The 15,503-nt window shown below is 43.0% G+C and overlaps 1 protein-coding gene and 1 long non-coding RNA gene across 3 annotated transcripts in view; one reads left to right on the top strand and one right to left on the bottom strand.

The window, feature by feature from the left end:
- Positions 1-6,214, top strand: part of LOC133508885 (uncharacterized) — a 40,217-nt gene extending 34,003 nt beyond the window's left edge. For both annotated transcript variants that reach the window (XR_009797172.1, XR_009797173.1), the window contains 3 exons: positions 4,569-4,623; positions 4,795-4,935; positions 5,856-6,214. This is a non-coding gene — a long non-coding RNA (uncharacterized LOC133508885). The remainder of the gene's footprint in view (positions 1-4,568; positions 4,624-4,794; positions 4,936-5,855) is intronic.
- ahnak (AHNAK nucleoprotein) overlaps positions 1-9,225 on the bottom strand; it is a 36,320-nt gene extending 27,095 nt beyond the window's left edge. Inside the window, 2 exon segments of the mRNA XM_061835409.1 lie at positions 2,045-2,107; positions 8,963-9,225. The gene's annotated coding sequence lies outside the window, so the exon portion shown is untranslated.
- Positions 9,226-15,503: the final 6,278 nt, after the last annotated feature.

The raw sequence follows: 15,503 nt of genomic DNA, 5'->3' as shown, positions 1-15,503 counted from the left end.
TATTCAAGCTAAAGAAAAATAGTCTCAGTCTTCGCCGTAGTTCTGGTGTTCTTCTGGTCCCAGACCGTGTTGTGTTTGCAGCAAACATAATTATTTTTTGGAATTATGGCCCAAAAGTTTCGCTTTAGTTTCATTTTCATTCATCTTAGCTTTCATTTTAGTTTTCAGACCATAACACGTGCCTGGTAGATTTTATGGGGCACCAACCAAAGTTAAAATATTTAGTCATTATACCAAGATTCCAACACAAACACACACTCATCAAAGAGACACTACACTGGCGGTAGTGGCAGCATCATGTTTTGGCACTTTTTTTTTTCCAGATGCAACTGGGGTCTTACTTAACATGGACCGAATTATTAACAGTTTCAAATAGTTATTGTTGGCACAAAACCGTCAGGCTTAATAAATTAGACAATCATAACTTTTTTGGGGGGGGGGGGAATCAGAGGCACTTTAAATGATGGTGACTGTATTCTGACTTCTGTCTGAAAAGAATTTTAATGTAATTAGCTAATTCTGAGCACAGCCATATTGCATTTATGAAAGGGTGTGCCCATTTTTGCAACCACATTATTTCTGTTGTTTATTTTTACTTCCCCCTCTTGAAAAGCCCCAAAAATGTTTGAGTTGTACAGGTCACATCAGAAGTGGAAAATGTTTTGAAACGATTTATCTTGGTTTCATTTTTCATATTGCAAAAACCAGTCATTTGAGCTGGGGTGTGCAGACTTTTTATGTCCACCGGAAAACATTATCCGTCATTAATAATCTGAAAGGATTGCTAAACTCTATTCAGGGTGTTTCACAATAAGAAAGCGTGTGTTCATCATAAGACAGATACACACCATGTCGGTCATTATCTGTTTGTTCTCTTTCTGTATCTTTTTTCCATCCAGTGCGATCTTTTGTGTCTCACTGTGACTCTTTAAGGGGAAAGCAATAAAGTATACAGGAGACGAGACCATCCATCCATTTTCTACTGGTTTTCCGGGTCAGGTTGCGGGGGAAGTAGCTTCAGCAAGGACACTCAGACTTCCTTTTCCCAACCACTTCTTCCAGCTCTTCTGGAGAGATCCCAAGGCGTCCCCAGGCCAGCCGAGAGACATAGTCTCTCCAGCGTGTCCTGGGTCGTCTCCAGGGAGGCGTTCGGGAGGCATCCGAATCAGATGCCCCAGCCACCTCATCTGGCTCCTCTCAATGCGGAGGAGCAGCGGCTCAATACTGAGCCCCTCCCGGATGACCGAGCTTCTCACCCTATCTCTAAGGGAGCGACCGGACACCCTGCGGAGGAAACTCATTTCGGCCGCTTGTATCCGGGATCTTGTTCTTTCGGTCACGACTCACAGCTCGTGCCCATAGGTGAGGGTAGGAACATAGATCGACTGGTAAATTGAGAGCCTCACCTTTCGACTTAGCTCCCTCTTTACCACAACGGACCGATACAAAGTCCGCAAAGACGAGACCATCCATCACATAAGCTGTGGTTTGGGCAGGCAAGAGCAAGACAGCGAGCCAGCCAAAATCCTCAATGAACTAGACTGTGACTGAAGAACATATGTATATGCCTTCCAGCTCTGCCATCGCCTTAAAGGGTTTGGATAAAATGGTTTCTCCCTGCCTTTTTTCTGCTCCAAAGGAATAAATCACCAAATACTACTGACTTAAATTGGGTGAGCCTGGCGGGCTGTTGTGAATTTGTTGCATAAGAAGGGGTTCGAGGACCCCCAACAGGTGGTGGCTGGGGGACGTACAAGGGCAAGCAAAGGGGAGGAAGTGGGGTGCAAAAGTATCAGGTTTCCATTCCCGTTAGGACGGCAGGAGGCCAGATTTCAATTCGAAGGAGGCTTTGCAACAAACATTCCAAAAGAGTTTTTGCTCTCTGCCTGCATAATGGAGCGCTGTACTGATGTCACAGTGACAAGATGGCCTTGGACAGAAGAAGTAGCAGAAGGGGAGGGATCAGAAGTTGAGTTTTACTTCCCTGACCAGTAACAGATGTATACAAAGGGTTCCTTTTTGACATCATATCAAGGACAATTACCTTGGACAGCTCAAGCGAGGACAGGGCTTCTGTCTGATGCGTTGGTTCTCGTTTTCTTGACTTCTGTTGATAGAAAAGCAAACGGGATGATTTATTTAACCTAATATGACCACATTTCAATTGCATTGCAATAAACAACCAAGTGTCTAAAAGCTAAGTGCTTAAAACAAATGATGGCTTTTGTTTGACCAATTTATTGAAAGGTTAACTTCCCATGCCATACCACCAACTTTCTATCATTTTGCTAATATGTGATTTGTTGAATCCAAAGTGAACAAAAATCAGGCAAACGTTTATCATTTGTGAATATTCACACAGCCCAATTCTTCTGACCTTTTTGAAAGTCTCACTTTTCGTGCAACGTTAAGATGTTTTTCGAGCTGTGACTTGTCCAAGCTCTTCCATGACTAGCACGGATTGTTGCTTCAGCCCACTGGCACATTTGGAAACAAAGCCTTCTCTTTGTCAGAGCAAAGTACAAACAGAACCAGACTCCATGTGTGTAAAAGCCAGGCATCTACCAGTGGGAGCTTGCCCCTCGGTTTAATTCTTCCGCAACAGGCTGCACAGACCCGTCATTAACCTCTCTCTTCCAGATCTGTCCTGTTCATAATCTAAAGTGAACTGAGAGATAAACGTTGCCATTATTATTTTCTTTCCAAACCCTTTAGTTTGCCAAATATCTCTTTTTGAACAGACTTTCCACCAAAGTCGTGGGGATGCTGCTGAGATAAATGCCAGCCAAGAGCATTTGTCCTTTTGCTTGCATAAGGAGACCTGCGGTACAGCAGCTGTGCACACTTTGCGTCCTGCACTCTTGTTGCACCATCATAATTATCAGGATGCGACGCTACTTAAGCAGCAATTCGATTAAAACATCCAGACAAATTCTCAGGGGGATTCACTTGAACAACGCAAAAATAAAATTAGACAAGCGTGTGACTTGCTTGTTTATGATTCGCTTAAGGGTGCTGCTGGTTATTTGCTTGCGTTCACTTCAAAGTATGCAAAGTAAGTGTAAGACTTCTGTCTCACCCTTAAAAGCTATAAAGAGACCGCACGCCCACGAGTGGACACTAACAGTAGGTAAAAAAAGGCAACAAAAAACACATGTGCAGACAAAGAATACTGCCCTGGAGTCCACAAGGCTGCTCACATTGCTTCACCTCTGCAACACTTTCTGAAGGAGAAGCTCAATGCGTGGCCCCACCCAGGCCTCCAGTCGCACGCATTCCTTGATAGAGCTCCCGGGCCAACTGGAAAGGAGCCCAGCCTCTCCCCGCACTGACTAACGCCACAGAAATGTCCTCTTTCTGCTCCACTCAGGCTTCAGTCTGTGCCGCCCACTCCGTGCCCTGCATGAGCACCCACTCCCGCTTCCTACAGTGAGGCCACCACACCCCACCCTCTACCCCCAATGCGCAGGTTATGCTTAAATAAATAAGAACACCACACATATTCAGATTTTCTATCTAGCGCACACTTTTAGGCACCGGACACATCTGTGTAACAAAATGTGTGTTGTACACTTGGCTTGAACATCCGACCCTGGTTGCTCACTGGGAGAGCTGCGATTCAAGTCAGTTCACATCAGTTTGATCGCCAAATGTAATCATTTGGGTGAACACAAAACAGCAGCAGTGTGACCGTGGTTACAGCTCATGTCTAACTGAGGAAGCCACTTTATAGGGTTTGGCAAAGAGCAACTATAAAGGCCACAAAGAAGGGAAGGAAGAAAGGAGGTTGCAAATTATTGTCTAACAGAATGGACTCCCTGTTCTCACAGCTAAGGGTAGAAGGCCTCAGTTCCCGATCCCTTCATACACGCAGATAGGGTATACACGAGTGACGCATATAAAAGGAATGTACGCCAAGATAAGTGATTCTCTTCTGTGCTCCACGGTCAACATTCAGCACTGTAGTCCTGAACCCAATAACATGTCCTGAATGATAAAAAAGCCTGCCCACTGACGCCAGCTCACCCGCTGCTAATTAAAATTCTTGTGAGTTTGGTAGAGGTTAGAAATTAGAAGGACAGTAAACTGGAAACCGACACATCAAAGATCCCAGACGTCAACAGGCAAAATGGAACATAAAGAGTTGCAGTATTTGCACGGCAGGTTTTCATTGTTTTCCTTTGCATCCCTGGATATTTGCGGAGGGAGGGGAGGACCTCTGATTGAATTTCCTCTGCTGAGGTTAATATTTCAGAAGGAGTGTTTCCTCCAAAACACAAAGGCTTTGTCAAAAATTTTTGCTTTAATCGGATGGATTCCACTGTTGTCAATCTATACAATGTCAGGATTGAAGTTAATGTGACAAAAATTCTCACTATTATTAAGTTGAAAGAAATTGTGAAAGAAACTTAAAACCAAACTTCCTTTGAAACTCGGTTCACAATACAGATAGAGAAACAGCACCACAACAAAAATAAAGTATAGTACTATGTGAGGCTCCTGCGCTTGATCCAGAGCAGCATTAGACACTTTGTAATTAAATCAGGATTTGTTTCTGTCCATCACAGCTGCCATTGGAACAAGAACAGGTGGAAGGCCATTCAAAGAGCTACAGAGCAGAAGGTGAGAAGGAGGGCAGCAATTTATGATTGTATCTTTATCAATATTATACTTCCTTTGTTGCAGACAGCCCGACAAACTAGACCTAGAGAACCTCAGAGAAAATAAACATTGGAGTGAATTGTATTTCAGATTGTTCAATCATTCATCTTCCGTACTGCTTCTCCTCACAAGGATTATGGGCATGCCGGAACCATTCCCAGGTGAGGCAGGCCCAGAGGTGGGGGACACCTTGAACTGGTCACCAGCCAATCGCAGGGCAATATTTTACATTACATGGGAGAAAAAAGGAGCCCAACAGCTGCGTGTCATGTGGTGAGCAGTAATGTTTGCTTTTTTGATAAAAGTTCCCAAAAAATCTTCGATGAGCTTGTTTGACATTGGTTTGGTGAAAATCCTTAAAGTAGCTTTGGAATTAGGTTAGCAACAAAGAAACAAACAGGGGCAAAGGTCAGTAATAAAATTTTAAAAAGTGGTCTTCCATCAGATTTTATGTCTTTGTAGCAGAGAAAGTTAATAATTATTCAAGTGCCTGACCCTTCGTGTTTGGAACCCACCCACTCAGCTCAGATAAATGGCAATAAGGCATTTGCGGGTTTGAGAGTCGCTGCCAAGCTATACAAATGTACTGTACACACGGTCTATTTTACAACTACAATATATTTAACTGGAGTCCTCATATCCTATGTAACAGTGAGCATAATAGCAACCCTTGTGATGAATTTTGACTAAATGTCCACCTGCGATGAACGTAACACTCAAATTGAGGTGAGGGAAGTATGAGCCTAAACCTCAAAATATCCACAACATTTAATTTTCAACTCCGACCCATTTCAGCTTACGTTCTTTATTTAGTGGACCAACAATCCAACACTTGGTGAATATTGCTTCACAAGGATAAGAGGACATCAATGGATCGAAACGCAATGTCGCTATGAACACGCGACCATCCCAAGCCACTATACGCAGTGCAATCGCCTCGGACCAATCCAAGCACACGTATCAAATATTAATTAACAATGAGGTTGTTTTACATACCAGGCAGAAAAGAACAAGTAGAATATCATAAAAAGGACATTCTGGGCATTTACAATCCAAATTACGTTGCAAACTCAATAAAAGGGCACATATATACATTTTTTTAGGGGACCTTTAATGTTACGATAAGAGGCAATTTGGTTTGTGAGCCTTTGTATGGAAATCCATACAACCAAGCTTTCATTTTGTCTCAACAGCGAGGCAGTCAACCCCCACTACGGACACGACGAGACATTCCAAATACAAGCATTGGCCGGACGAGGTGGCAGTGGCCGCAGGGTGGATTGTATCCAAGGCCTTTTAAAAATGTTCACACATAATGGTTGCATGTTTATATGCAACTGGAGAATGTGTAAACTCCCCTCACTTTTGTATCTGCAAACCTCTTTTATGTCCTCCCTCTTTTTGAGTGTTTCTTTGTGCCAAATTTAGGGAGACATCCTCTGAATGGCTGTCAAGTGAAGGATTCTAAAAAACTACAGCACAGTTGCTGTCAGCTTGATTGATGACTTGATTGACGCTTATTTCGAACATGGAACTGAATAAAAAACACAAATATCAATATGCCATACTGAATTTCGCTTCTACTGTATTTCTATCCAAGCACATTGCGGTTGCCTCCCCACACTGGTCAACCCTCCTATCAACAATCCAACAGACCCAACAGAGGAAAAGGAAGAGGAAGTGCGCTCGAGACCACTTTCTTTCCTTTCCACGCGGCTTATTCCGCTCCTTTTGGGCAGTACTGCCATGCAAGTCACTACAAAGAAGGTGGTACTTCAAAAAATATCAAGCATGTCTTGCTCTTCTGGCTGGCTGGCTGGCTGGTTGCCTTCAGGAGGATATTGATGTTATTTAGTGAGCAAGAATCCCAAAATGTTGTGTAAAGGTGGGCTTGGGCCAAGGGTGATCCATTAAATTACAGTGACTTTCATTTTTATCGATGCCAGATGATTTTAATTTGCTTTATCTCTCCTAGAACAAGGAATAATTATTGCGATCATTTTCTCGGCTCACTGTATGTAGGTAGAGGATTGGTATGATAAAGGGGTGGAAATACAATTGTTGAGTCTTGGCAGAAATCTGTGCGCTACTCAGTTCCGTTGTAGCCAAAGATCCAATTCGATTGGCGAAGGGACCAAAATAACTGACAGGCTCAAAATGGAAAGAAGTGATGCAACAGAGTGTGCTTTTCTATGAAAATGCCTTCAACGACTTCACATGACTCCATAATGTGGTCTCTGTGTCAACCCATTGCGACGCGTTAGGAGTATTTAAACAAACAGCATTTGCCTAGAGCAAAAACGAGGCCCTGTTCATTGTGGAGTCTTTCACAAAGCAATTCTAAAAATGTCATCACCTCCAATCCATATTGCATGAATATTCATCATTCAGGTACAGTACATGTCCAACGCTTAGAGCAATAGAATACTTTGCACCACATTATCACCAAGTCAAATATGAATTAGGAGATTCCGACAGAACTATCGCCACAGTACTCTACATGCAGGAAGACCCTTGCACCCCTCCCAGAAGCATTTGGGTCTGTGAGTAGCCTGTGCAGCGATCAATCGCCTCGAAGGGGAGCACTCCGAGAAACGGCAGACATTTACAACCTCGGAGCACACAACATGGAGAGCAAAGAGTGTGCAGAGAACAGCAACAGTGTACTTAAATATTTTTTGGGGTGTGGCAGGGGAGGGCTGTGGGGGCCAGGCAACTGCACACGTGGACATTTTACTCTTTGCTTAGAGTCCGCATAACACGAGTGACTTCTTCAAGACGAGTGACTTCTTACTGCGGTGATTTTTTTTCCGTTTACTCGTTTTGTGTAAATGTATTCCAGATGATGAGAATTCTATTTAGAACCAGTACTGGAAAGTTGTAAGAAACTCAGTCTGATACCAAACCTCGAGACACCGTCAAAGCATCTTAGTCACAAATGTGTAGTTTTAGCTCCCCCTTTACGCCTCAAACCTGGTTTCAATTAGCTTGTCTTTCCAAACCACTGCATTCCATGATTCCCCTCCTCACTCTTGCCCCGCCCCAAACAGACTCCCTCTTTCGTACTCCTGTTTCCTTCTCCCCTCATCTCTTCTGCCCTGCTTCTATGTCCCAGAACCAAAGTTAGGAGACACAGGAAGAAACAGAGAGAGAGGAAAAATCCCTTTGTAAAACAAAAACAAAACTTATTTTAGAATTTAGCCGGGGAAAAAATGTTTAAACTTTCTTCTCTACAACAATCCATCATTTCTTGAAAGTTCTGCGATAAAAAAGTTACAAAACAATCATGTAAAGACGGCAATAATAAAAACAGAATTTCCTATTTTCGATATTGACTCGGGAACCCAAATGCACTTTCAAATGCATAATCAGACACAAAACCATTTGAAATACAAATCAAGCTAATATTTTGTTTTCAGAGCCACGATTCAGGATAATTTTGGGATGTTTTTGATGGATTTTTCATAAATGACTACCTGCGCCAAGCTTTCAAGCATGGAGATTTGGGCTGTGGAAAGGGTGTGCCTATGTGAAGGGAAGAACACAGGGAGAGAGAAAAAGTAGGGAGGGGGGCAAAGAGGCGAAGAACAGCAATCCACACCCAGGCTGGTTGCTGGCTACAGGCATGCTTTACTTTTTGAACATCCGTGTCCCTTGCAAACCGCTGCTTTCGAAACCCTTTGCAAAGGGTGAAAGACAGACAACAGGAAAAACACTGGTTGATAAAATCAACACAGGCAATTTGACTCTTATCTTGACACCAATTGCTCTATTCAACTGTCATCAAGCGTGAGGAATACACCGGTCCCGCTTGGAAAGGACTCAGCCACAGGTTGGATTTGGGCGGATTTTAAGAGGATCTGAGTGTTTGCTGAAGGAAATCCCAGTCAGTTCATCTTGTATGCATTAAAAACCTTTGACTCACACTGTGTTGCGCAGTTAAAGGAAAAGTTAAGTGCATAATTCCAGTCCTCTGCATTCATGTGGAGCCTGAAGGCACACACCCACTTTTCGATCCTACCCCATTTTAACTTCAAATTGAAAGACAAAGGAATTATCACGAGATCCAGAAAAAGGACAACACTCTAAGCCCCAGAGTTAACCACTGATGCACACACTCAGTTTAAATGCCATTTGATGTACTGTACGAGAGGAATGCTGGACTGCCACATTTGTCACTTTAACTATTGCATTCCTTTTCTCCTATGATGAGGCAAAGCTCAGATGCTAGGACTTTGATGCCAAAGGTAGAAAACCCTTTCAGGGAAAGAAAAAAAAGAAGAAAAACATTGATCCATACCTGTGCGCAACTTGTTGCGCCCGAGAAGCCTCATACAAGCTTGAGCATCCTTGAAAACAATGTGTCGTCTTCCCCGTCTCCCCAGCCCAAGAAGAGCGCTTCTCAACTTTGTTTGACGGGATTCTATCACTTCTCCAACTTTTCGATCATACAAAGTTTCCAGGGCGTTTCCCCCCCCCCCCTTCTCTCTCTCTCTCTTTCTCCCTCCCTCCTCTCACTGCTGAGTTGATTTTAACTTCTTTTTTTCCCTGTGTGGCTGCTCCTCTGGGCTGAGCAGAGTGCTCGGATAGGGTGCTGGGTTGGGCTCCTGGTTTGCAGAGGGGAGGGAACCAGTGCGAGGGAGTGGTCCTTTGCAGCCATGGGACAAGCCGCTACTTCACATGGAGGCCTCTGAAGACACACCGCAGGCAAAAAAAAAAAAAAAACACCAACAACAACAACTGAGACACCAAAACTCAACTCCAAGTGGATGATAAAATAACTTTCCCTACATCAACTATGAGGAGGCATCTTGATAGCATTTCTATGGAGATAATTGTACAGCAACATGAGTAGAAAAAGTATATTCCCTTCAATGATTGAAATATGCAGCTTCACGTTTTTAATTCAGTCACAGATCATGCACAAGTCTGCCTCACAGTTTTGAGGTTAAAGGTTCTAATCCTGTGTCACCGGTAATGTAGTGGCACACATAGCTGACTATGGTGCAGGCAGCATGGGATCGATTCACACTCAGTGATGGTGTTGGTCTGTGCTCTGTGACAGACTGGCAAGTTCAGCATATAGTCTGCCTTTAACCTGAAGTTACCTGGGATAGGCTCCGGTGCTCCCGTGACCCTTTTGAGGATAAGCAGCTTGGAAAATGGAGAAAAGAAATGGTTCTAATCTTCACTCCGGCCTTCCTCTGTGGAGTTTGCATGTACTTGCCATTATTTTGAGGGGTTTCTCTGGGATTTAGGATTAGGGTTAGGGTTTTTTTCTTTGGCTTCCTCCTATATTTCAAACGCATGCATGTTAGTTAAAATGAAGGTTCTAAACTAGTACCCATAGGTGCGAATGTGAGTGACTGTTGTCAATAAGTGCTCTGTGATGGTCTGGCAACCAGTTCAAGATGCAGCTCACCTCTCACCTCAAGTCTGCTCACCCGTGACCCTTTAAAGCAGGGGTCTCTGACCAATGGGCTGAAGGCTGGTACCAGGCCACAGAGAGAAACTGAGCTAATAGTATTTTACTGATCATCAGAGTCTGAAAAAAGTTGAGTATGGAAAATCAATTGCATCCACTGGTGTCGCTGTCAAAACACTCAGCTTGGTCATGTGATATGAATTAAAAAATAAATAAATAAACAGGTCCAGAAGCCTACAAAAATAATAGTTAAAAAACAGTTTGGAGAGATGTTTTGATAAGCGCAACACACGAAACAATGAAACAAACTTAAAAGCCTATTTAAGACAGGGATGTCAAACTCATTTTGTCATGGGCCAAATTACAGTTAAAGTTTCCCTCAGAGGGCTGGCCTGTTATGATGTTGAAACCATATAATTGTTTAACCATTTTTTCACATATACAGTTCAGTACTAGTTTTAAAATCAGAAGTGAAGTTCAAGCCACTGTTAAAAGCATTTTGGTAAGAAGAAAAGCTTAAAGGTCAAGTGTCATCCCTATAAACATTCTAAAATAGATATTGTATTGAAAAATACATATAACATTCACTTCAATGTCTATATGAAAAAAATAAATGTGAGCGGAGAGGGCGTCATCCATGCGCAAAGTTGGAAAAGTGTCATTCGACGACATCCAAGTGCTCGCCATATTGGCTGCATCCTCTGTCCGTGACGTTACCCGGACATTCGCCAATGAAAACATGCGGTGCACCCTACTATGGGAGACAAACACACCCCTACTGACACGGAAGCTCTTTTCGAAAAGAAGAACGCCACACAGCCGAGTGAAGTTACCGGGGCAATATTACACGATTGTTTCGAGCCATATTCAGATGATATGCGATCACGGCCAAACTGCCTCCCCGTCTGATTCACTTCTGTGGCGGAGATGAGCCATCACAGCTCATTGCAGCCGGCCGGTATGGCTCATTTTTGGCGCCGTGGTGGCTTATAATGGAGCCAAGCCGTGCTGCTTTAAGGGGTTGCTCATAGCCGCCACAGTACGCGATGAACAACACCGTGGAGTCGGGGCGCTTTATGGCATTGTTGTCCGCATTGTGGTAGAGTTCTTCAGACCCGCCGCCATCCGTGAGCCCGAAGCTCAGCCTTCGCTGGCGAAGCGACGCAGCAGCCTGACGCCGTCCGACGCGCACAGACGCATTTCAGACGCGGATCTTTTGTTACGTTATGAGAGGCCGATTACGTGGTCCGCCAAAAAACTACTTTTTTTTTAGTAGCTGTAGACACACCTTCCTGTCATTTGGAACCCACGAAGCGCTCGTCCTGTGCACCCGTCCAATCTATTTTTCACGACAAACTGGGTCTCTTGCAAACTTTTGAAGGGTAAATCCATCCTCCCAAGTGTTCAAGCAATGTCCAGCAATGCAACGAGCCGGCATTTTGGCTAACACGATGGTACAACGAGCTACCTTGCCGGAGGTAAAACTAATGGAAACAAGCGAGTCCAGTTGAGAGCGGGTCTGTCCTTTGCGTCAATTCCTGCTTCTTCTCGAAAACAAATCCCTCGAGAGGATTTTCATGGCGGGATTTATAAAAACCTGAATGTCAAAATTATGTTTTGTGGTAAAAAAAACGCATGGGTCCATGTCAGCTGCCGTTATTTTTATTAATACCAAACTAAAAATCATGCATTTCATGGCAGTGGCCCTTTAAGCTATCTCAATGTTATTATTACATGATCATTTGAAATTTGGCACAGATTTTGGCAAGAATTACACGCTTGGTTTGCTTTTACGGTTCACCTAAATGATGCGGCAGGCCGGATCTGGCCCCAAGGCCTTGAATTTGACACCAATGATTTAAGAGATAACATTGACAGTCCTACTTAAAGGTCAAGTGTCATCCCTATAAACATTCTAAAACAGATATTGTAATGAAAAATACATATAACATTATTAACTTCAATGTCTATACAAAAAAATAAATATGAGCGGAGAGTGCGTCATCCATGCGCGAAGTTGCAGAAGTGTCATTCGACATCTAAGTGGTCGCTATATGGGCTGCATCTCCTGTCCGTGATGTCACCCCAGACTTTCGCCATTGAAAACACGCTGTGGCCCCTACTGTGGGAGACGAACACGCCCCTTCTGCCACGGAAGCTCTTTTCAAAGAAGAAAACATCTAACAACTGAGTGAAGTTACGGGGGCAATATTATCTTATTGTTCTGAGCCATATTTAGATGGTATGCGATCACGGCCAAACCGCCTCCCTGTCAAATCCAATTCCACGGCGGAGATGAGCCATTGCAGCCCGGCGCAGCGACGAGCCACCCCGGCCGACAAGGCCGGCGGTCGGCTGCTATAGCCACCCCAGCTGACAAGGCTGCCTCAGTGATAGAGCTATTAAAAAAATAATAATAGATGGGGGGGACGATGTAATCCTTCTCTCAGAATGTAACAAAAGATCCGCGTCATAATAACTTAATAAAGTATGTAAGTCAGGGGTGCGAAATGTGTCGATGTGCGCGGGCCGGCGTTGTTCACAGGGGCTGGAGCCAGCGTTGTTCATTCCTGCCGTGGAGGTGAATCAGGCGAGGAGGTGGTTTGGCCATGTGCGGGACGCAAAAGTAGCTCTCCCCCCCGGCCATCGGTGTCTGGTCACCCCTGAAGTAGTTACTTTGCCCAGCATTAGTCCTCCTGAGTACGCTACATACTGTCATACAGGCTGTCGGGGAGTTTGTTGTTAGAAGTGATCCGCATATCATCTAAACATGGCTCGAAACGATAGGGTAATATTGCCGCGGTCTCTTCCCTCGATTGTGAGATGTTCTCTTCTTTGAAAAGAGCTTCCATCTCAGAAGGGGCATCTCTCTTGTTCTGTTGTTCATCTCCCATAACAGGTGCCACTATGTGTTTTCAATGGGGAGTGTCCCAGTTTGACATCTGCTGATGATGTTGCAGCCAATATGGCTGCCACTGGGATGTCGAGTGAGACTTCTGCAACTATCCGGATGAATGACACGCTCTGTGCCCATTTCTTTTTTCATATAGATATTGAAGTGAATCATATTATATGTAGTTTTCATAACAATATCTATTTTAAAATGTATATACGGATGTCTGTAGACCTTTAAGCTGCAGGTTTATTGACTCACATGAACAAAAGACACTGGGTGTAATATGTTGTGACAGGTTTGGAAATGGGGCAATAAAGCTTTTAAAAAAATGCTTCAGTACGTGGGGTTGAAGCAACTGGCATGAACAGACAATACTTTGTACTTTTTTTTAAGGAAAAATGATTACCCTGAGATGGGAAAAGCCTCTTACATCAAAACAAGTGCAGGGTTACCACTAACTACATGTACAACTACATTAACAATAATGGTGAACATAATGTACCCTTATTTAAACATTTTTCCTATGCTTTTCCTTCACAACGTCTGTGTATAAAACTAGTCTGTGCCACAAAACCAGACGAAGACTGCTGCGATTCGGGACAAGCACTACAGAATTTTTTTTTTTTTTAAGACACTAATACCTGATTGTTGTCTGTTTTCAGTTAATGCCAAACATGTGAGATATATGATCTACGCTAATTGTTTTTAGATAAAGCAGCTTTGACTTCCTTGCATGGATTTTAACATAATTACGACTCTGGCCTTCAAATAGTAGCTGTAATTTGTTGAAATTAAATTCATGTGTTCGTAGGCAAATGTTTTAAACTGCTTATTTATTTAGCATTTCCAAGATGGTGAAAAAAAAAGGGCATCATAGGACTTTTTTTTCTGTTTGGATGAGGCCAAGCGTCACACCCAAACCAATACAGCAAGCCCAAACTCATCTTTAAAACTAAAATGTGCTTCACTTTTCAGCCTGTGTGAGAACAAAACTAAACATGGGATAGAAAAATAAATGCGTGACTTTCACACTTTTGACGTTTCAAATGACGTAGTAGTACCATAGAGGAAGCATTTTTTTTTTTAAAATGCATGTTCGAAACATGGCCAGAAAACAGTTGAGGTTGAGATAATAATAATTAAAATGAGATGAAAAGTTCAGGTAATTGTTTATTACTTTGCAATTTCCAGGTGATGTTGTGTACTGCACATCAAATTTTCAGTGTCCTTGAAAGGCCTCTTGTCAATAAGTTGGAGCCATTTTTTTTTTTTTTTTTTAGACAAAGGAAATGACTGCGTGTTTGCTGCAACACAACAGGGAGTGGCACAACTGCGCTCACACATGTATGTACGTTGCCTTAACGCTATTATGCTGCGCCATCGGCAATCTCAAGAAAACAAAATGTTATTCCCGGACAGTGTGAAGGACAAAAGCTACTGTGTGAATGAGTGCGCATGCTGGGATAAAAGCTCCACACTGAGCTTTGGTAAGTCACACTTGTAGTTTCTTTACCCCTTGGACTGCAGCTGTGTTGTAAATAAACATTGCAAAGCTGCAGGACTTTGACCAGAATGAGGTTCAACAAGATGAATGACTCAGTGAGCGCATTGCCCAACAGGAATTGAGTAAGAGATCATATAAGAAAACACACCGATTGACAATTTTATAAGCTTGCAACACCAATGCCACCCAAGGCTCTGTTGCAACATATTCAGAAAATCTGAAATCCAACTATTTGCAATACATTATTGTTATTGTCATGCTAATACATTGTACTATATGTTGCAATGAAAATACTTTATTTTTTATTGTGTCAAAAATGTTCCATAACTGTTGTCACAAGATATATTTCAGATTCTGTATTCAAATTACAGACAAATGTTCCCCTTTGAAGTAGGCCCTTTGGAGTCAACACACACATTCCCAGCTTTTTCTGCCACACCTCCATGCACTCCTGGAAGGATACTTCCTGGATCCCTCCACATTTCTGTCATCACAACGATCTTGATAGGGTCCACACCTTTAAAATGGGTCCCTTTGTGGGTCCACTTGAGTTTGGGAAAGACCCAAAAAAAAAAAAAAAATCGCATGAAGCCAGGTTGGGTTAGAAAGCACGGCGACAGTCTTCTCGTCCATGTACTGTGGGACGCTCATGGAACTGAGACAGCCAATAGTCCGGCGACAACTCTTGCCTCTTTTTGTGCACTTAATGGAGCAAATCCCACAGGGTCTTTGGAGATGTCCTGGTTGACAATCTGGCCGTCAATGATGGGCAAAACTCTTGATCTAAAATAGTTATGTTTTATGGGAACTTCTGACACAATTTGTATCATCTTCTCAAATATTTCTACACAATCACAGTTTTCTAATAAGGAGGTTAGGAAGTGGCATATTTACTGATTTCTGGATCACAAATCTATTGCATCAAAATAAAGCCCATTATTGTGCTGCAACCACTGCCGACAAAGTTGGTTCACTCCAAACTAAATTGGTGACTTGGAAAAACATCAAAATGTACA

The sequence above is a fragment of the Syngnathoides biaculeatus genome, chromosome 11, assembly GCF_019802595.1.
Source record: "Syngnathoides biaculeatus isolate LvHL_M chromosome 11, ASM1980259v1, whole genome shotgun sequence".
NCBI classification, from domain to species: Eukaryota; Metazoa; Chordata; class Actinopteri; order Syngnathiformes; family Syngnathidae; genus Syngnathoides; species Syngnathoides biaculeatus.
This window is presented reverse-complemented; position numbering and strand designations above follow the sequence as displayed.